A 22,489-nucleotide genomic window follows, 5' to 3' on the forward strand; every position below is an offset into this window, starting at 1 on the left:
GGTTGTGGTGTATAAAGCTATGAAATTCAGATCGCCTGACTGAATCTCACAACTGGATCGTCAACTGAATGCTTCCAGCGAATAAATAAGAGCACCCGAACCTTGGATTTCTGGGCATGTTATCTGTCTCAGGCATAGAGACAGTGAAGGGAAGATTTTACACAACATATTCATCTGACTGGAACAAATGAAAGTATAGGTGCTTATATCTCATTTATTGTAATGGCAGAGAATTGAATCATGCCATGAAGCCCTCAATGGGATTAAATAAAGCGCATCACAATCTGGCTGCAAATGTAACAGTTGAATGTTAATTGTTCTCCTTTTGCAATTAGAAGCTCAGAGAACCCTCCAATACTTCAAGACACTGCCCTGTCTTTGAGACTTAGGTCAGTGATCCAGGTTCGATTCTGACTACGGGTGCTGTCTGACAGAATTTGTACGTTCTTTCCGTGACCGCATGGGTTTACCCAAGGTGCTCTGGTTTCCTCCCACAATCCAACAATGTACGGGTTTGTAGGTTAATTGGCTTCAGAAAAGATTGTAAATTGTCCCTAGTGTGTAGGATAGTGCTAGTATAAGGCAATCGCTGGTCGGTGTGGACTTGGTGGGCCAAAGGGCCTGTTTCCGTGCTATATCTCTAAACTTAAACTAAACTGTAAGAGGGTTAATTAATCAGTTGATCTTTAGCCACTATCAATCAGCAGGTTTTCACCTGAAGGCAAAATTTCAAACCTAACCCAATACATTTTGCTTGGCTCCTGGGAAGTGGCCCCAAACCCATAAACTAAGATTCCAAGAGGCCATACACTGCTGCATTCAGTCACAATAGCAAAGCACAATTAAAATATAATAGGACTAATTAAAATGCAACAAAGTAAGACTGAATGCTTACTGAGCAAAGGTGCAGGAGCTTTTAATTATATTTATATGTTTAAAAAAAACTTGCTAGTTTTTTGAAGCATTTTTCATTATGTTGTCTAGACATCATTTATTATTAATATTACCCACTGCAGTCTCCCTTTATGACATTGTGTTTGAAGACTTACAAAAGTCTCCACTGTGTTTTGGGCAGACGGTTATAATAAGATAGTTTATATAGTTGAGGAGGAAGCCATAAAAATGAGCTTTAAATTAAAAATAATAGAATGCTGAAAAGTCTTGAAGGGGAGCTACTTTCATCAGTGAGCTAATAACTCTAATTCATATCCCAGCTATTTCTGCTGACAAAAAATACAACAGCTAATATTATTTACACTGCCAACCTGCCTTATTGGTGTGCTTCACATCCTGTCCAAAAGAAGATAACATGCTGGATTTACACTACAATAGCACCTTCCACTTAATTATGCTTTACCTGACTGAGTTTTAACAAGGAGGCTCAGAAGTTCCACAAGCTTAACCTGCTTTATGTGGTCAACCCTAGTTCACTGTGTGACCCCTTTTTATTCTTGTTTGCAGACAATCGGTAGCAAAAGCAGAAAACTTAAAGGGAACCTGCCTCTATGTCTTTCAAAGCACTGGTCAGGCAGTTTCCCTCTAATCTACTCAGAAGCAGACATAGAAACATAGAAAATAGGTGCAGGAGTAGGCCATTCGGCCCTTCGAGCCTGCACCGCCATTCAATATGATCATGGCTGATCATCCAGTCAGTAGCCTGTACCTGCCTTCTCTCCATACCCCCTGATCCCTTTAGCAAAAAGGGCCACATCTAACTCCCTCTTAAATATAGCCAATGAACTGGCCTCAACTACCTTCTGTGGCAGAGAATTCCACAGACTCACCACTCTGTGTGAAGAAATGTTTTCTCATCTCGGTCCTAAAAGACTTCCCCCTTATCCTTAAGCTGTGACCCCTGGTTCTGGACTCCCCCAAAATCGGGAACAATCTTCCCGCATCTAGCCTCTCCAACCCCTTAAGAATTTTATATGTTTCTATAAGATCCCCCCTCAGTCTTCTAAATACCAGCGAGTACAAGCCCAGTCTATCCAGTCTTTCCTCATATGAAAGTCCCGCCATCCCAGGGATCAATCTGGTGAACCTTCTCTGTACTCCCTCTAAGGCAAGAACGTCTTTATGGACCTTTATGGCAAGAATGGACCTCCTGTACATTGTGAAGCCTGATTTTGTACAAGTGCCCTATATATGGCACAGTGGCGGAACGATGCAGCTGCTGCCTTACAGCGCCTGAGACCCGGGATCGATCAGTACTACAGGTGCTGTCCGTACGTTCTACCTGTGACAGCGTGGGTTTTCTCCGGGTACTCTGGTTTCCTCCCACACTCCAAAGATGTACAGGTTTGTAGGTTAATTGGCTTCTGTAAAATTGTAAATTGTCCCCAGTATGTAAGATAGTGTTATTGTACGAGGTGATCGTTGGTCAGCAGGGACTCAGTGGGCTGAAGGGCCTATTTCCGCGCTGCATCTCTAAAGTAAAAGTAAATTTGTGTAAATGTAAAAGCATCAGTTGTACCCTATTGGTACCAAAGGCCCACATCCAGGTGCATGGTACTTGGGCAAACGAGAAACGGTTGGATTTTTGATTGAATTCTTTCACACAGCATACTAAAATGTCACGCTGTACGAAAGCATTTTTAGCTGCTTCTTTCGTTCCTTTTCACTGTTAACTTCTCTTTGACTCCATCCTTGTCTTGAGCAAAAGTCGGGGCAGATTTTAAGGACATTCCTAATTGGTAAGGGTGCAGAAGAGATTCACCATGATGTTACATGAATTTGTGGGGCTTGGGGTATAAGGAGAGGTTGGATTGGATTGGATTTTTTTTCTTTGGAGCATAGGAGGTTGAGGGGTGACTTCATTGGTGAGATGCACAAGATCATCAGGGGCATGGATGAAGTGAACGCTCACAATCATTTTCTCAGGTTAGAGGATTCTAAAACTAGGAGACTTAAGATTAAACTGAGTGGTGAGATATTGAATTGGAACCTTGGGGGAAAATGTTCATTCAGAGTAATCTGTACTTGGAATGAGCTGCCAGGGGAAGCTGTAAAAGAAGATACAATAACGATTTTTTAAAGACATTTGGACAGACATATAGAAATAGTTTAGAAGAAGATGGGCTGAATGCAGCCAAATGGAACTAGCCCAACATGCCAACTTGATCGGCGTGGATAAGGTGGACCAAAGGGCCTTTTTCCATGCTGTAGAGTGCTATCAGCTATTAAAATAAAAAATGTTGGAAACACTCAAAGTTGAGCATTATCTATGGAAAGAGGAACAAAGTTACTGCTTCAAATCAAAGACCCGTTAACACAACTGGAAAGCTTATCTTTGCATTGATGTTGCAAAGTGTTTCCAATGTTTTCTATTTTTATTTCAGATTTCCAGCATCTGATTCTTTTTTTAAATTTTCCTGTGCACAGCAAAATTCAAAAAACCACCAAGCAAAAGACCGAACAGATAAAAGTGTTTGTGGACCAAAGTGTATCCGCTCTGCTGAATATGTTCTTCTTTGCCACCCAAGTTGTATTGTTGAGTTGCAGAGCTGTTGGTAGCTTTCAACTTCGAGATCGTGACCTTGTTTGCCTTTGGGTGAGGCACCGAGGAAAAGGCATCTCCACGGTTGGTTGGTTTTGAGGAACTGGTTTTAAGTCAATTGCTTATCCGTTCCAATGATCATGAGGACAGTGGAAGAGGACGAAAGTGAAATGTACAATTAAACCAAGCTTTTGTTAAAAATGGAAATAAATAGAGAAACGTTATATTTATAACTCTGGAAAAGAACGTTTCATACATTTCTCAGAGAATTAAGAGAAGACTAAAAATAATTGTGCAGGACTCATCTGAAAGGAGAGCATCAGATACAAAGAACTGTAGTTGCTGGATTACAAAAAAAGACACACAAAGTACTGGATTAACTCAGTTGGGCAGGCAGTATCTCTGAAGAATATGGATAGAAGACGTTTCAGGTTGGGACCCTGATTGTGGTGGGTACAGGAAGAAAGTTGGAAGAGAGGAGAGGCAAGAGAAAGCCTGGTGAATGATAGGTGGATAAGGAATGATAGATGAGGGGGTTTTGATAGGAAAATGGTTGGACAAAGCCAGAGATGAAAAGGCGAAAGGCATGAAATAAGGTTAGAGGAAGGGCGAATTGTGAAGCTAGAGGAAGGAATGCAGATGGAAGGGGAGGAGGAAGTGGAGAAATAACTGCAAGTCCAGGTGGGGAACAGGGAAGAGGGGGGGAGACGAAGGGGAAAAATAGTTTTTTGTATGTTAATAACTTAAAATAAAATAATTCAGTTCATACCATTAGTTGTTGCAACTTGACAACTGAAATAGGCATTTGCTTTCTCTGAACCTTTTATTCCATTCCCAGAAGGCACAAGAGAGCTGATTAAATGTCTGCCTACTGATCACTCCATGACACATGAATCACACAGCAGAAAAAGCAGCTTTGTTGTTTTTCTAAGTTTGCCTGAGCTGAAGAATTGAATCAGATCGTCATTATAACCTTTAGAAACAGTCTCCTTCTGAATGCACTCTGTAATAGGACTTTTCATTCTTTTCTAAATAAACCAATGACCCCTTTGATGTACAGGAGATCGCATGCAGCTGTTCTATTGTCCAAACACCTGGGAAGGGCAAAGTTATTCTTTCCAGCTGTCCCTTGCAAGACTATTAAGATCAAAGCCAAATGAGTGAAGTAACTGTGCGTAGCCTAATGACTTTCTATCATGTATGGTTTTAGGAACCTGTGCATAAGATGTGGCACAGTGTCATGTGTGTATTACATTATGGATAACAGATGTCATTGGAAAGGTGATTATGTGGTTTACTTATTAGTGAAGGAGTCACACGCAATGAAAATCAGTTCAAGATTGTGCTACAGCAAATAATTCTGCACAGAATTATGCGGCAAAAGGGGTGGTTCTTTAGCGTTGTGTAATAACGTAACATTTTCAATAGCAAAGCTAAATACCTGAAAGGATTTTAGAGCAGAAACTCTCATCACGTTTAAACAGTACTTGCATGTGGGCTTGAGGAGTTCTGACCTGTGAAACAGTGGACCTAGAGCTGGAAGGTGTGAATGGGCCGGACAGCTCTCTTCGTGTATCACAATTTTAAAATGATTTTTATTTCTGAAATGTCCAACAAACTGGACAGTTCCAGGTGTCAGAATTGTCTGGTGAGTAACAACATAGGCTGGTGCTTTCTTCCCTTCTGTAAGCAGTGCCACCTCTTTAAAGTGTTTTGGAAACTGTTCCAGTCATTTGCATTTTACCCATGCTCTTGCAAGTATTCCTTTCACGTTTATATTCAATGCCCTTCTCAACATCACCATCCAATCAGCTTACAGGCAAGGCATTTGAGATTATAATATTACAAAAAAATCAAAGTAAATTTTTAAAGAGTTGTATACTTAGCAATATAAATAAATAGGACAATATGGAATGATAGAGTGAAAGAATACTGGGATCAGACATCAAGAATTTCTTTATGCCCTAGAAAGGTTTTTCAAAGAGACTTTTGCAACCTTGGATATTAATCTGAACCCCTCTCTCTTTGCAGCTGGCAGTACACTGATGGCCTATGAATCTTTGTTCTACCTAGATTCTGAGCAAAGAGATATGGCATTTGTGATGGAATAAATACAAGGAGGAAAATTGAATTTATTCTAAATTCATTCTACAAGTGATCAAAGACTGGCAACCTCTACACAGTGGCCTCAAAATTGAGACCTCCAGGAAATAATGAAATAGACTGCTCTGCCAAGTTAAACCATTTATTAATACAGCCTGCATGTGAATTGTTTTGGCATATTAAGCAATCATGCATAAACAGAATCCAGCACAGTCATAGCGTGGAAATTACCTTTGTGTAATGTAAGGTATCTCTCATGAGCTCATTGCTCTTGAGGTATGATATCATCCACACATGTTAGACACATTCATTTCTCACCATCGGCCTGAAGCTCTGCTTCAGTCTGCAGTAGAAACCTGCAGAAAAGAGAACAGAAAGCGAGTGGTAATTTATTAACCCCAGATGCTAAATGTTCCACATGAGAGACTGTGTAAAAATATACCATGCCTTTAACTTTTCCATAAATCCATAATTGCCTTCAGATTGTTATAAATCAAATCCACATGCAAACAATTTTGATATCACTAAATTACTTATTATACAAACCTTGATAAAGTGTGCCAATTCTGAGAAGATTTGAAAATATTTTGCAAATATGTCAGGTACACATTAATAAGCAGACTAATGAGATTCATATGAGTACTTGCGCAATGCTTTAGAAGATTCAAAGAGTATACTAAATGGTCTCCTTAGAGCAAAAGGTACGGTAGTAATGTGTAGAAAGGACCTGCAGCTGCTGGTTTAAACTGAAGATAGACACAAAAAGCTGGAATGACTCAATGGGTCAGACAGCATCTCTGGAGAAAAGGAATAGGTGATGTCTCGGGTCGAGACCCTTCTTCAGTCTGAAGGATCTCGATCCGAAATGTCACCTATTCCTTTTCTCCAGAGATGCTGTCTGACCTGCTGAGTTACTCCAGCTTTTTGTGTCTATCTGCAAGAGATAGTACGTTTACTTAAAACCCTTCTATATTGCAAGAATATCTCAATGCATCATAACTATTAAATATATCTTGAACTATTTTGTGTAAACTGGCAAGTTTGCACACTACAAGGTGTTCCAAGTAACAAATTAATCTATGTGGACAGCATTGGTTGAAGCCTTGATGGCATAGAATTTTAGCCAGGATATGAAGGGAATTTATTTTCCAAAGCTATGGCCTGAAGTCTTTTGTCCATTTGAAGGGACAGACATGTGATTCAGCCACACATCAGATCAGCACTTCAACTCCCCCTCCCACTCCCAGTCTGACCTTTCTGTCAAGGGCCTCCTCCAGTGCCATAGAGAGGCCCACCGGAAATTGGAGGAACAGCAACTCATATTTTGCTTGGGCAGCTTGCAGCCTAGCGGTATGGACATTGACTTCTCCAACTTTAGATAGTTCCTCTGTCCCTCTCTTCCCCTCCCCCTTCCCAGCTCTCCCTCTATCTTCCTGTCTCACCTATATCTTTCCTTTGTCCCGCCCCCCTGACATCAGTCTGAAGAAGGGTCTCGACCCGAAACGTCACCCATTCCTTCTCTCCTGAGATGCTGCCTGACCTGCTGAGTTACACCAGCATTTTGTGAAATAAATACCTTCGATTTGTACTAGCATCTGCAGTTATTTTCTTACACAGATCAAAGTGAGGGATAATTTTAGTCTAACTGTTGTCAGGAAACAAGGTTGGGTCGGTGCCTGATTTTGTTCTGGGGTGCTCAACCAAGCAAGATGTCAAGCTTGGATAAGAACTAGAAGCTACCCATTTCCTTCACAGTTTGCTCTGGCAAATTCTTGCTCTGGTACACTACCTCTGACCTTTTCCATATAATAGACTGAAGCCATATTTGAATTCACAGGTAAAGGATCTAACGTGAGATTGCTAACCTAACACCATGTCGGTCCATGGAGTAAAATTAGTCTTTGGAGGGAGGGTAAAGCTTGCAATTGCAATTCGGTAGCCATTTACACGTCACATCCAAATGACTCCATAAAAGTCAATAGCAAGAAAATCAGAAAGATTGAAAAGCAAGTTAATGATGCATCATAGCTCATTTCAATCTATTGCCAAAAATCAATGCATTTTACAGGGGAAACCTTATGTAAAAAATCGAAAAAAGAAGATGCAGATGCAGGAAAACTAAAGTTAAAACCGAACATACCCAAAATACTTATTCACAAAATGCTGGAGTAACTCAGCAGGTCAGGCAGCATCTCAGGAGAGAAGGAATGGGTGACGTTTCGGGTCGAGACCCTTCTTCAGACTACAAGCTTACCCTTAACAACTTCTCCTTTGAATCCTCCCACTTCCTCCAAACCAGAGGCATAGCTATGGGCACTCGCATGGGCCCTAGCTATGCCTCTTTGTCGGGTACGTCGAACAATCCCTGTTCCGGACGTACACTGGCCCCATCCCCGAACTCTACCTTCGCTACATATCTTTCACTACCCAAAATACTCAGCAGGTCTGGCAGCATCCACGTAAACAGCAACAGAGTTAACATTTTAGGTCAACGATCTTACAGCTTTCTGACCTGCTGAGCATTTAGAATCACAGTCTTACAGAATGGAGACGGGCCCTTCGGCCCAACTTGCCCACATCGGCCAACGTATCCCACTGACACTAGTCCCATCTGTCTGCATTTGGCCCATATTCCTCTAAATCTGTCCTATCCATGTACCTGTCTAAATGTTTCTTAAACGTTGCGATAGTACCTTACTCGTCCACCTCCTCTGGCAGCTCGTTCCATACACCTACCACCCTTTGCATGAAACATTTCCAACACATGTCTCTTTTTATATTCATTTCTCGTCATTGCCAAGAGGAAAATCTGTAGTCAGGGATAAGGTCATAAGTGAAAGGAGTAGAATTAGGCCATTCGGCCCATCAAGTCTTCTCTGCCATTCAATCATGGCTGATCTATCTCTCCCTCCAAACCCCATTCTCCTGCCTTCTCCCCATACCCTCTGACACCTGTACTAATCAAGAATCTATCTATCCCTGCCTTCAAAATATGCATTAACTGCCTCCACTGCCTTCTGCGACAAAGAATTCCACAGATTCTCCACCCTCTAATTAAAGACATTTCTCCTCATCTCTTTCCTAAAAGAACGTCCTTTAATTCTGAGGCTATGACCTCTAGTCCTAGATTCTCCCATTAGTGGAAACATCTTCTCCACATCCACTCTATCCAAGCCTTTCACAATTCTATATGTTTCAATGAGGTCTCTGCTCATTCTTCTAAACTCCAGCGAGTACAGGACCAGTGCCGATAAATGCTCGCTCATCATAGGTTAACCTACTCATCCCTGGGATCATTCTTGTAAACCTCCTCTGGACCTTCTCCAGAGCCAACACATCCCCCCTCAGATATGGTGCCCAAATTTGCTCACAATATTCCAAATTCGGCCTTACAAGTGCCTTATAGAGCCTCAATGAGGGTCACATTGAGGCCGCTGGAACCATTAGAGTGGGGAATCTCCCATATTTTCAACAAGGCATCCAAGGACTCTCCCAAGTTTTATAAGTGAGTCTATTTTTAAATTATTCAACTGGCAAGATCATCTACAATGTTTTTTTCTGAGAAGGAAGTAAGAAGTGTTGTGTTCTGGGTGAATTCTAAAGGAAGGTTTGCACTCTCAGCATCACAATATAGCCGCTTCTTCATAGAATTTAAAAATCCTGAAAGATGTCCTTGATGAGGCCAAGTGTTGCATTCTACTTGTTTATTGTCATGGGTGCCGAGGTACGATGAGAAGCTTCCATGCATGCTTGGAGAATCTTGTGCATTCAAAGAATTACAACCGGTGATTGCTTTAAGGTGCATCTTTCAGGACACAGTTAGGGTAAGATAGACACAAAACGCTGGTGTAACTCAGCGGGTCAGGCAGCATCTCTGGAGAAAAAGAATAGGTGACATTTTAGGTTGGAACCCTTCTTTGAACAGTGAGTGGAGGTGGTAGTGGGGGTGGTGAAAATAAACTGGAGGCAAGGAAAGGCCAGAACAAATCAGGGCCGGCAACAGATGACCTCTGTTGTAAGCTTTGGTAAGTGCTTTCTGTAAAAGAAATATGCAACGGAATCTGATACTCCAATTACACCATCACTACCCATCCACCCCAAATCCCAACTCAAGTCAACAGACATTTCCCAAAGATTTTGACCCACTACCATTTCAGGGAGAGTTGCAATCTGAAGGCCTTCCTCTTACATTCATGAATTGATAGTCTCATAAAGTAATGTATCACAGAAACAGGCCATTTATTCCACGGAGTCTGGACTGACCAACAAGCACACATTTACACTCATCCAAAAAAAATCCAATTTCATTCTCTAATGTAACCTTTGGCATTCAATATTACCTCAGCACGTCACGCATTATATTGACATACTGAAAGTTAATGGCTGGTAGTTTTTTTACGTGATATACTATTCCCAATATTATTGGTAACCTCCAAGATCTGTGCTGGGAAAGCATTTGAAAACATTTGGACGTTATTATTATCTCCAAAAGAATGGTTTGCAACATCCAAGAGCACATGCTGGCAGAACTTTTATCTCCGCTAAAAGTCTACTGGACTTTAAGATTTAGGCCATTCTGCGCACCAAGTCTGTTCCACCATTCAATTATGGCTGATCTATCTTTCCCTCTCAACCCCATTCCCCTGCCTTCTCCCTTAACATTTGACACTCTTACTAATCAAAAAGCTATCAATCTCCCCTTTAAAAAATATGGCATGTCTTGGCCTCCACAGTTATCTATGGCAATTAATTCCACAGATTCACCACCCTCTGGCTAAAGAAATCCCCCTTCATCTCCATTCTGAAGGTATGTCACTTTATTCTGGTGCTATGCCCCCTGGTTCTAGACTCCCATTACTGGAAACATCCTTTCACATCTACTCCATCTAGGCCTTTTGTGATCCAGTAGGTTTCAATGAGATCCCCCCTCATCCTTCTAAACTCCAGTTACTCCAGGCCCAGAGCCATCAAACCTTCCTCATACGATAACCCAATCATCCCTGGAAAACTCTTTGTAGAATTTTCCATTCAACAGAATATGAAGCTTTGTGAATATTTTACACAAAAATATAATGTGACGATTTTACAAATTACACATTGTCAAAATTCACAGCTGACAGAAGGAGGTACCGGGACAAGATGGAGTCACAGATGGAGCAGCAGGACACCAGGCGCCTTTGGCAGGGGCTACGGACTATAACTAGCTACAGGTCCAGCACCCCCTCAACCGGAAGTGTCGGCTCCTCCTTAGCTGATGACCTGAACTCTTTTTATGCACGGTTTGAGACGGGTAACACCACCAGCTCGCCGTCTAAAAACAGCACCGAAGGGGCGCTGGCTAGCGAGGCTGGAGGGGGATCCACCGCCGGGGATGTGCACACATTCTCGGTGTCCGAGCATGAGGTGAGGTGGGCTCTGATGCGTGTGAACACGAGGAAAGCTGGAGGCCCAGATGGTATATCTGGGCGAGTACTAAAGTCTTGTGCTACTCAGCTTGCTCCAGTGCTCACCACAATATTCAACCTCTCCTTGGCAAAGTCCGCGGTCCCTGCATGCTTCAAAAGATCCATCATTGTACCGGTGCCAAAGAATGCCTCTCCAGCGTGTTTAAATGACTACCGACCGGTGGCCCTCACCTCGGTTGTCATGAAATGCTTTGAGAGGCTAGTCAAGAAGCACATCTGCACCCTCCTTCCTCGCAACATGGACTCACTACAGTTCGCATACCGTCCGAACAGGTCCACGGTCCCAGGTTCTACACACCGCTCTCTCTCATCTGGACAGCCAGGGGGGCTATGTGAGGATGCTGTTCATTGACTTTAGTTCAGCATTCAACACAATAGTCCCCAGCAGACTGGTTGAGAAGCTGCTGGAACTGGGGCTTAGCACCCCTCTGTGTGCCTGGGTCCTGGACTTTCTCACTGCCAGGCCCCAAGTGGTCAGGATGGGGGAACACACATCTAGCTCCCTCACCCTGAACATAGGATCCCCCCAGGGCTGCGTCCTTAGCCCCCTACTGTACTCCCTGTACACACATGACTGTGGGGCCAGGTTCAGCTCAAACTCCATCATCAAGTTTGCTGATGACACTGTGGTGGTGGGCCGGATCTCCAACAACGATGAGAAGGCCTACCGGGAGGAGGTGGCTGATCTGGCACTCTGGTGTCAGGACAATAGCCTCCTCTTGAATGTCACTAAAACAAAGGAGCTGATTGTGGACTTCAGAAGGGCTAAACATCCAAGGACGTACACGCCACTGGAGATAAATGGGTCTACTGTGGATAGGGTGAGCAGTTTTAAATACTTGGGAGTCCGCATCGCAGAGGATCTGACGTGGGCAACGCACATTGCCGCACTGGTGGGTAAGGCTAAGCAGCGCCTTTACCACCTTAGACAACTGAGGAAATTCAGAGTGTCTCTGAGGATCCTTCATTGCTTCTACTCTGGGGCTGTAGAGAGCATCCTGTCCGGCAACATTACAGTCTGGTTTGGGAACAGCTCTGCCCAGGACAGGATGGCCCTGCAGAGAGTAGTGCGTTCGGCAGAACGCACCATGGGAACTACACTCGTCCCCCTGCAGGACCTATACATCAGGAGGTGCAGATCCAGAGCAAGCAAGATCATGAGGGACCCCTGCCACCCCAGTAACGGACTGTTCCAGATGCTACGATCAGGCAAACGCCTCCGCTGTCACGCTGTGAAAACGGAGAGGATGAGACGGAGCTTCTTCCCACAGGCCATCAGGACTGTCAACTTTTATAACCCCAGAGACTAAATTTTTGTCGACACTAATAGTAACTTATTAACTTTATTTATATGCTGTAACTGTAATTCTTTTTGTGCACAACCCGCAGGCACTGCCACTTTCATTTCACTGCACATCGTGTATGTGTATGTGACAAATAAATTTGACTTGACTTGACTTGACTAAAGGAACTACACGAGTTGAAGATAGACACAAACTGTTGGAGTTACTCAGTGGGTCAAGCAACATGTCTGGAGAAAAATATAGGTGACGTTCCAGGTCTAGACCCCTCATTAGACAGGTCTGAATACAAGAAGGGTCTCGACCTGACACGTCGCATAGATACATGGATACATAGAAAATAGGTGCAGGAGTAGGCCATTCGGCCCTTCGAGCCACCACCGCCATTCAATGTGATCATGGCTGATCATCCACATTCAGTACCCCGTTCCTGCCTTCTCCCCATATCCCTTGATTCCGCTAGCCCTAAGAGCTCTATCTAACTCTCTTTTGAATGCATCCAGTGAATTAGCCTCCGCTGCCTTGTGAGGCAGAGAATTCCACAAATTCACAACTCTCTGGGTGAAAAAGTTTCTCCGCATCTCAGTTCTAAATGGCCTACACCTTATTCTTAAACTGTGGCCCCTGGTTCTGGACTCCCCCAACATCGGGAACATGTTTCCTGCATCTAGTGTGTCCAATCCCTGGATAATTTTATATGCTTGTATAAGATCCCCTCTCCTAAATTCCAGTGAATACAAGCCCAGTCGTTCCATTCTTTCATCATATGACAGTCCCGTCATCCTGGAATTAACCACCTGAACCTACGCTGCACTCCCTCAATAGCAAGAATGTCCTTCTCCAAATTAGGAGACCCAATGTCCTTCCCCAAATTATTAATATATATTGTAAATAGCTGCAGTCACAGCACCGAGACTCGCGGTACCCCACTAGTCACCTATTCCTTTTCTCCAGAGATGCATTTTGTGTCTATCTTCAGTATAAACCAGCAACTGCAGTTCCTTCCTACACATTACATGAGTTGAAACCTTTGTCAGTCTTGGGTATCTCTCTGATGTGCAGGCTCTTTTATATGCATTCTGTTACATACAACTCTTTTTTATTATTTATGCAACCCTGCTACATACAGTTGGATTTTGTCACATTTGCTATTCTTCGCAGTGAGCATCCACCCTTTTACAGTGCTGGATACCAACTCAGCCGTTACTTTTACTCTCAGAGATAAATTGAAGTTGACTAACAAAGTGAATCAGGAGAGTTGAGTTGGAGGAACAAGAGACTGCAATGCTGGAATCTAGAGCAAAAAATAATCTGCTGGGAGAACAGCAAGTCAACAAGAGAATTGAGCTGTTGAGTATGTCATTGGCTTCGTACAAAGATCTTTTTATTCACAATGAGCTTTTGTTTTGGGCCTTAGTTACAGACAATGCCAAAATGTGGTGTTTGTTTTATTTTTAGAAAATTGAATGTATTTCAAACAAAAGTGGGTCACCAGTTCTTGTGTTTCACTTACACTGAGATTCTGGGGTTTTTTGCGCTTACTATGTCTTAAGTAGTTGTCCCTTATCCAGGGACTGCTGTTCATTTTGTAGACCTTTGATATTCAATGACTAATAACCTAATATTAAAATTCAGTTTAATTCTCCATCCAGACTTTGTGCAGTTGCCAACTGCTGCAGATAAAACACGTCTAACATTCGGTGGTTCTAAATGAACCAAAAAAGAACAAACATCAGCCAAACTCAACGTATCCAATACTTTTATCAATTTAATATACTTTGAAAAATATACCACCTGAATTTGAATATTATTTCACAAACTCAGGGTTTTCCTGAGTACTTTGCAGACAATGCTTTTGAAATGTGGTTAGACTGCAGTCCTGACCTCCCAATCTGATCTTCAATCAGACTTTATCAGGCATCAATGTAATAATTTGCACTAAATGTTGTACCCTTTATCCTTTATCTGTGTATTGTGGATGGCTTGATTGTATTCATGTTTAGTCTTTGACTGGATAACAAAAGCTGTTAAAATGGCCCTAAAAGATGGTGCCTCTTGCATGCGGGATCATGCAAGTGTATTACTGTACACTTTGCTAATCGGGATGTGCGTGGGTATGGCAATACTCTACTGGACTGTTTGTAAGAAAATTATTTAATTGTGCGTTTGCACTTGGCACATGGGACAATAAAAGCACCATTAAATAATTGAACCATTGAACCATATCTCTAATCAGACTTTATCAGGCAATAATAAACTAAACTAAACTAAACTAAAAATGAAGGAAAAGCAATTACCAAATTGTGCACAGTAAACTCCGATTCACAACCATAACCTAATTTTTAGGCCTGGGTGGAGTGGATGTGGAGAGGATGTTTTCACTAGCGAGAGAGTCTTGGACCAGAGGTCACAGCCTCAGAGTTAAAGAATGGCCCTTTAGGAACCAGATGAGGAGGAATTTCTTTAGTCAGAGGGTGGTGAATCTGTGGAATTCATTGCCATAGAAGGGTGTGGAGGCCGTCAATGGGTTTTTTAAGGTGGTGATAAATATATTCTTGATTAGTATGGGTGTCAGGGGTTATGGGAAGAAGGCAGGAGATTGGGATCAGGAGGGAGAGATAGATACATCAGCCATGATTGAATGGCAGAGTAGACCTGAAGGGCCAAATGGCCTAATTCTGCTCCTATCACTTATGAACTTTAATTAATAGTTATATGATCTGTTGTGAGATAAATACTGGCCAGGCCGCGTGCCGATGGCTCTCATTTTCCTTATTATAATGCCGTAGAATTTTTATGTTCACCTGACAGGACAGTTTACATCCTCTCTGGAGGATAACCTACAAATGATTTTCCATGGGACTGCTTTTGGATATATATGGTGCACTGAAACATGGATGAAAGATTCAGCATTGTCTTTAACAGATATTTTGTGCGGGGGGGAATAAAAACTTTATGCAATATTCATTACTGCTGGTTAAATCAGTATTATTATAATTAGTACTTATGGATCTTTGTTGGAGGCTCATGCCCTTTTAGGTTTCTTTTCCACGCCACATTAATTCTCCCGAATTCCTAATGTGTGCATTTGTTTTGTTTTAAATTAAGACTTCATGGTCCATTGGATTTTCCAAAGGCTGTAATTTTAAGAAAGTGTAAGTGCATGAACAATGAGGGGTGGCACAGTTGCACAGCAGTAGAGTTGCTGCCTTACACCACCAGAGACCTGAGTTCGATCCTGACTACAGGTGCTATTTGTACGGAGTTGTACATTCTCCATGTGACCGCATTGGTTTTCTCCGGGAGCTTCGGTTTAATTCCACAATGCAAAGTCATGCAAGTTTGTCAGTTAATTGGCTTCGGTAAATTGTCGCCAGTGAGTCGGATAGAACTCGTGTACGGCGTGATCGCTGGTCGGTGGGCCTAAGGGCCTGTTTCCACGCTGTATCTTTAAACTAAACCAAACCAATAAAAATACCACAGGTTTCATTTAGTTTAATGTATTATTGTCACATGTACCGAGAAACAGTGAAAAGCTTTTTTACCTTAAAATGCTTCTAATTTGTGCCTTACAATGAGTACAGTGTGTACAATCATAACAATGTGTCTTACAATGTTTCTAATTTAGCTAAAAAATACTAACCTGAGTCCCAAAAGAACAATTCAAAAGCCTCTAAACCTCTGTAGATTATTTAACAAGTTTGCATTTAAGAGGATAAGACCTCAGGCAACCGAACACCATTAGGAAAGGATTGTGCACTAAGGTAGAAATATTTAATAAATATCCCATACTCACAGCTTTGTGGCCCTTTGCTTAAAATATTTGAAATGTTTGACTCTAATAAATACAGCAGATATGGTTTACTAGCTTTAGACTTTTGCCCAGGTTTAAACTGAATGTGGCCTGGTTACATGAGGAGGAGAATATAACTATCTAAAAAGCATTCATACACCTTACAGGCTAACACAGAGATGTCACAATTGGTGTGAACAGTGTTTTACTTGAATGATAGCAAAATTGAAGCAAGCAAGGTGAAAATGAACAAGCAATAAAGAAGAGTATGTTATAATCCTTTGTTGCCAGTACTAACGATACATTACTTCTTTGGTTCAATTTGTGATGGAACTGCATGTGTTTTAAGTTTAAATTTTACATGTCTGCTTAACAGGTAATTAAAGATCATGTTATAAAACAAACAAGTTAATAAAATAGAAAAGTGCAAGAACCTCAAACTTGAATATGTCGGAATAGATACTATATAGTATCTCATTACCAGAGAGGCATAGAGTGCACACCAGGGCACTGTCTGGCTGGCAGCCACTGTTTCTGCTGTTATCCTCTCATGCCCTTATTGCTCAAGGCCACCCTGTCCACTTGTGATGCCACTTTCAGGAATCTATGTCCTCATACTCCAAGGTCCATCTGCACTGCAACACTCCACAGGCCCCCACCATTCACAGTAAAAGTCTACCCAGGTTTGACTTCCAAAAATGCAGCACCCCACACTTACCTGAATTAAACTCCATTTATCATTCCTTGGCCCATTTACCCAGCAGACGGGTAACCTTCGTCACTGCCCAAGATACCACTCATTTTAGCATCAACACTAACCATGCTTGTACATTCCCATCCAAATTGTTGATATAGATTACACGAGAATGGGCCGAGCACTGATCCCTGAGGAACACCCTAGTCCGAGGCCTCCAGTCCAAAGAACAACCTCCCTTTGATTCCTACCATGAAGCCAATCATATATTAGTCTGCTTTTTGGCCACCAAAAGCAGCATCATGGTTGGGGCTAATGCTTTAAGTAAGTGATGTTTGCACATAAACTCTCCTACACAGGCAACCAGACAGAACCCTGGAGCAAAACATCCCTCAGCCAGAAGAACAGCAAATCCTCACTGATTGCATCAAATTTTAGATCACAGATCAGAGTGCTTTCTGGTCAATAGACAAATGTATGAAAACATTAGAATAAATAAATAATTGCTCCAAATGCGATTGGTACACATATTAGCAACATATGCAGAAAGCCTCATTATTAACTATAAACAAAGGATGATATCTTAGCCAGGTTGGTACAGTGAAGGAAGATTAAGTATACTCTTTTAAGAGTAAATTTTTAATCTTTGCCTTTATTCTCAATCATTATGTTGTACCAATTCTTCGTTGTGCTTCAATGGCACTGAATTTCATAAAAGGCATTGACATGCATGCTTTGACACTCATTCATTTGGTTCCTATCTCAAAGAAATAGAAACATAGAAACATAGAAAATGGGTGCAGGAGGAGGCCATTCGGCCCTTCGAGCCAGCACCGCCATTCATTGTGATCATGGCTGATCGTCCACAATCAATAACCCGTGCCTGCCTTCTCCCCATATCCCTTGATTCCACTAGCCCCTAGAGCTCTATCCAACTCTCTCTTAAATGCATCCAGTGATTTGGCCTCCACTGCCCTCTGTGGCAGAGAATTCCACAAATTCACAACTCTCTGGGTGCAAAAGTTCCTTCTCACCTCAGTTTTAAATGAGCGCCCCTTTATTCTAAGACCGTGGCCCCTGGTTGTGGACTCACCCAACTTTGGGAACATTTTCCCTGCATCTATCTTGTCCAGTCCTTTTATAATGTTATATGTTTCTATAAGATCCCCTCTCATCCTTCTAAACTCCAGTGAATACAAGCCTAATAATTTTTACATTCATAAATTTGTGATTCTATGCCCAAGTGAAAATATCAACTTGTCATCATTAGCACCGGTTATGTCATAGGTTTCCTCCTCTGGACAAATTTAGGTCAGCTGCCACATTGTATTTCCATAGTACATTAGAGGCAATTGCCTGTGGCACATTTCTTCATGCAGTGATGTAATCTGCATCAAATCAGTAGTTTTTCATTTCAACAGTCCAACATATATAAGCGTCTGTACTTTTAATTGATGGGTGGCACTTGAGTGGTGGGTTAAAGCACATCATGATTGAGCCATGGATACAGTCCGTTCCCCTGGACAGGTTGGTCAACAGTCCATGACAGCACACACTGTCCTTTTTATCTGTTCGTTAGCTACAGCTGAAATCTCAAAATCAAAATAATTTGTTCCTTGTGTATTTTCTCTTCAGCATTATCAGCCAGTTGAAAATGAATCGGACCTGAGCAACATGTCATTTTATTCAAGGTATGGAGCTGAATGTTCTGTTGATCTACAGTTAATGACCAATTTGGCTTATTTTATGCTTGTGTTTATGTTTGTGCTAAGTCTATGGCTGAAGAAAAGTAGGAGAACTTGCTGTATGGAAACAAAATTCTATCACGTTTAAATGATGTTATGTGTATCATCACTTCATGGCCAGAGGCAATTTGGAATAGATAAACTGGAAAATTATTTCAACCTGAACTGCCTGAACGCAGCTAAAGGACACAGGATGTGATACCTAAAATGAAATCTGGAACTGATGTCTGGAAGTCATCAATGAATGATTAATACTAAAAATTGGAAGTCTGACTAAACAGTGAGGGGGGAATAGACTGGAACTATTTAAACTATAAAGGGAAGTTGGAGAGTTGGAGGATCATCCAAGGAATGTCTTTCCTTGTGACGTTGAATATTATTTGATCCACCTTAGATTAAAATGGGTTTTTTAAAAGTAGAACTAGTTATATAATGGAAATTTTGTGGGATTTATTATCTATCAATCTTAGTGACAGCTTAAACGATGCTAGAATCACATGAAGAGGATTTGAAGAAAAGCAGCAATAGTTTATAAAAGACTGAAGTTCATAAATCCCTTAATAATTCAGCACTTTCATTTTCTGCAGTTTTATTTTTAATTTTTCAATCAGATTGATTCCTCATCTTTTTATAAAATTATTAAGGGATTTAAGAACTTCAGTCTTTTACAAAGGCAGAGACTGTAGATTCTAACATGTTCGGGTCTAAAGACATTTATTGCTAGAGTATATGAATTATAATATAAATCATTGGTTGGGCCACAGCAGGAATTATTTCCAATTTAATTATTAGAAATGATGCAGCCTTTCGGATAGGGGTGAGCGAAATTGACTAGGATCGCACAAGGAATGTAAGATTCCAGAGATATTCAAAGACTAGGAAGATGTGATTGTATGGCCTCGAGCAGATGAGCTAAATAGTAGACTTAAAGGCATTATTCAAAATTGTGCAAGGTTTTGACAGGCCAAATAAGAAAAAAACTGCATTAACTGACAAGTAAGTTTGTAAGCAAAGGATCAAGATTTAATATGATTGGCAAAAGAATAAGAGAGACGATGAAAAGGTTTTCTTAATGTAATTTAATATAATTTGGAATTTATAGTCCTGAAGGGTAATGAAAGCAGACTCGATATTATCTTTCAGAAATATATGGATATATAGTTAAGCAAGATTTTTGCAGAGATATGTGGAAGGAGTAGGGAAATAAGGACTAATTAGATAGGCCCTTCAAAGAAACAGCAGAACACAATGAGGGATGAATTACATAGAAACATAGAAAATAGGTGCAGGAGGCGTCATTTGGCCCTTCGAGCCAGCGCTGAACATTGTGATCATGGCTGATCATCCACAATCGGTAATCTGTGCCTGCCTTTTCCTCATATCCCTTGATTCCACTAGCCCCTAGAGCACTATCTAACTCTCTTTTAAATTCATCCAGTGAATTGGCCTCCACTGCCTTCCGTGGCAGAGATTGCCCACTTCCATAACCTTGCGTTAATCTTATGTTATGCTTGGTTGGTTCTTCCATTCTGGATTTCATTCCTATCATTTGCAGAACTATTTAGCACTGATTCCACACTTCATCCGAAGATCCCTACAAAAACTGATAATTCACTGTGCAAGCATGTTTTCCACAGCACGCTACTCCATGGTACATGTTTCAAATTTCTGAATACTGTTGTGATATTTAAAAAAAATCTAAATCCAAATAGAAAATAAATCTTAAAGATTAGACTCCAAACTTTTACAAATAACAAAATAGATTGAGGAAGTAATAATATAATATACAAAGCTAGAAAAACAAAGACCTTTGTCTAATAATTCATTTATAGTGCTAAAAAGAGACCAGATATGTGCAGAGTACCCTTTCCTTTGCCACTTTATTGCGCCTGCACTGTGATATCCAACTGTGCTTTCATGTAAATCAGACAGAACTATGGAAGCAGAAACTTACTGGAATAAGTTGCCAGTAGATTTTTCCTGTGTACCAGCCATTATTATCAGTGTAAACTCCCTCCCCTGTGCTTGTATGTTCTGAAATAAGCATCACAATCAGTAAGCAGCATGTACATTTTAGAAAGGAAGGTAAGTCCACGAAGAGGGGGCAGAGTCAATTCACCTAGATGATGAAAGAAATACAAGATTTCAGATAAATGGAAGATTATAAAAACTGGAATTATTCTCCTGGGTATATAGAAATATATGCGTGACCACTTTTGGAGAGGAACAATAAGCACTTATATTATACACAATAAAAGGATCTGAAGAAATGAAAAAATAAATTTAGATAATAATGGTCCATTATTTTTTTTGCCATGGTCTTTCCCCGTACATTAAGCATGGCTCCCAATGGTGTTTTACAGCAGTGACATCTACTCAAACTGCACAGACAGATTTATTTCCCATATTGCTGCACCTGACTGCAGTACAAGTCGAGATTTTAAGAGGCTCTGCAGTGATATTTGGCAGCTTTTTCCAAATTTGAGAATTACAGAAAAGTGAAATTCAAAGTCATCAAAACCATCAACTCACTTAAGCTAAACAAAGGGCACGTTTGCTTTGGAGAGTGGTGGAAGGATTAGAAATCAAGTAAAATAATCAGGACATGGAACTTGTGCCAAAAAGGAAGCGGTGAAAGAACAAAACACTAACAGGGACTTTGAAGTCCAAAGATCCATTTTCAAATTCTGTACATTTTTATTGGCAATGAAGCATCTGTTAGCTTATTTGAAATTATTCAGTGGATCATATACCGTTTTGTTATGTTTGGAGAGGAAATTTTGTCACAGGTCTTTTTCACAGTACTGCAAACCTTTCTTGTCACAACATGTTGAAGGGTCATTTCTTATTCTTCACCTTGCAATGTAATAGTCTTGAACACCAGTTTCATGGTGATTGAGAAAGACCCATGTACTCTTAGTGGGCCAAAGGTCAACATCAATAGCTGTTTCTCCATCCACTAAACTGAGATTTTAAACAGGTGTGCTCGAGTTTTGAAGCATTTGCTGTGATATTTTGCTCAGAAATTTAGTGAAACAGCAGATTTTTATTTGGTATTTTATTCTCAGATCTGAAGAATCCCATATGATTGTGCAAGTTGCAAGTTAAAGTTTGTATTGATGCTCCAGGTGTGTGTTGATGTCTGCAAAATTCAACTTGGCATTGTATTATTTTGACATATCTTCTCCATAATTTGACCAGGAAGTTATACATTTTTCAATAAGCTCCAGTTGCAAAAAAATTCAAGTGCAAAATGGCAGAGCTGGTAGAGCTGCTGCCTCACAGTGCCAGAGACCCGGGTTCGATCCCGACTTTTTGTGCTATCTGTGTGGAGATTGCATATTCTCCCTGTGTACCTCCAGGTACTTTGGCTTCCTCCCACATCCCAAAGATGTGCAGGTTTGCAGGTAAATTGGCCTCTGCAAAATTGCACCCAAGCATGTAGCGAGTGCATGAGGAAGTGGGATAACATTGAACTCGTGTAAGCGGGTGATTAATGGTCAGCGTGGACTCGGACGGCCGAAGGGCCTGTTTCCATGCTGTATCTCTAAACTAAACTAAACAAAGCTTATCCCTTAATGTAAAGGCTCACGTAGTTGCAATGCTCGTTTTATCATTATTGTTTTGAACAATTTCCAAATTTCCCTGACCAATTATCAAATATTGATATAGCAGACCATTGAGACTGATGACAACCGTTTAATATGGAATTGATCTTCAGTTTTTGTCCCCTTTTCTTGATTTTGGCCAATCTTGAATTAACCTCAACCAAAAGTATGGAATACTGGTCTTTTCCTTGGCCTTCCAGCCTATGACCCTCACTGCAATGTGGAACAAATGACTATTATTGGTGTCTCCCATTAACAAATATTCTCCCTACAACCAGTAATCT

The 22,489-nt window shown here is 41.1% G+C and overlaps 1 protein-coding gene across 3 annotated transcripts in view; it reads left to right on the plus strand.

Annotated features, from left to right (window-relative positions):
* ppp2r3a (protein phosphatase 2, regulatory subunit B'', alpha) overlaps positions 1–22,489 on the plus strand; it is a 265,190-nt gene that overhangs the window by 72,462 nt on the left and 170,239 nt on the right. For all 3 annotated transcript variants that reach the window (XM_078410763.1, XM_078410768.1, XM_078410764.1), the window contains exon 2: positions 18,488–18,543. The gene's annotated coding sequence lies outside the window, so the exon portion shown is untranslated. The remainder of the gene's footprint in view (positions 1–18,487; positions 18,544–22,489) is intronic.

Source organism: Rhinoraja longicauda, chromosome 13 (genome assembly GCF_053455715.1).
Source record: "Rhinoraja longicauda isolate Sanriku21f chromosome 13, sRhiLon1.1, whole genome shotgun sequence".
Classification (NCBI taxonomy): Eukaryota; Metazoa; Chordata; class Chondrichthyes; order Rajiformes; family Arhynchobatidae; genus Rhinoraja; species Rhinoraja longicauda.